A 340-nucleotide genomic window follows, 5' to 3' on the forward strand; every position below is an offset into this window, starting at 1 on the left:
GGGGCGGTACTAAGCTCGAGAGTCGCTCAACAGAGCTGAGTCCCACTCCCATAGAGTAAGTCCCGCCCCCAGGACGAGGCCCCGCCCCTAGTATGGTTTCTGAAAGTTGTCTACCTCCCAGTGACTTGGAACCCAGTTATGCTTTGATCTTCTCTCCCTGTTCTTCTGCAGCAAAGAGCAAAGTTAGAGGAAGCGTGACCGGACAGGTGTCCAACTTGGAATCCAGGACTTCTGGATACTCTTAAATTTTTTCTAATATGTTTTGTTTTTACATCACCTAAAATCCCTCCTTATGCAAAAAGGTTCCCAGTTCTCCTTAATGCTAGTGCCTTCCATCCGA

This window comes from Monodelphis domestica, chromosome 2 (genome assembly GCF_027887165.1).
Source record: "Monodelphis domestica isolate mMonDom1 chromosome 2, mMonDom1.pri, whole genome shotgun sequence".
Classification (NCBI taxonomy): Eukaryota; Metazoa; Chordata; class Mammalia; order Didelphimorphia; family Didelphidae; genus Monodelphis; species Monodelphis domestica.